Source organism: Acyrthosiphon pisum, chromosome X, assembly GCF_005508785.2.
Source record: "Acyrthosiphon pisum isolate AL4f chromosome X, pea_aphid_22Mar2018_4r6ur, whole genome shotgun sequence".
NCBI classification, from domain to species: Eukaryota; Metazoa; Arthropoda; class Insecta; order Hemiptera; family Aphididae; genus Acyrthosiphon; species Acyrthosiphon pisum.
Genome location: NC_042493.1, coordinates 105152866 through 105153421, shown reverse-complemented (window position 1 = coordinate 105153421; position 556 = coordinate 105152866).

The following is a 556-nucleotide window of genomic DNA, read 5'->3' as shown; positions in this document are numbered from 1 at the left end:
GACTAACCCGGCAGAATTCCATCGGTAATACTAAAGAAACTTTGTCAATGTATTACATCTAATGTGTAAATTTTATTAAAATAGGGAATAGTTATTGATACATATTTAATTAATGTTCTTTAGGGCTAGGGTTAAGAAACGAGTAAGAAAAACTAAATTTGGTAGTTTAAGTGCCAAATAATTGAAGACTCAGTTAATGTAGTGATAAATGAAAAGTATTCCATTAGATGCTGCTAAATTTAATAACCTTAAGTTTTAAACTGTACAAAGATTATTGCAATTATTAGGTATCATTAATATATCAGTGTGAACCACCCCGTGTGTCATTTTTATTGAGATATAACTCGTAGAATAATTAGTGTCTAAATGTAACAACCTCTTTACGTCACATTCTAAAAAATCAAACTACATCACTTCTTTTTTGAGGAACTCAATGTTCAATACTAGCCTGAGTGTAACAATATTAAATATACTATTCAAATTAATTTTGATACTATTACAGGTCTTAAGTTAACTACCTTAAAGGTATAACATATTACTAGGTATTTACCAACCT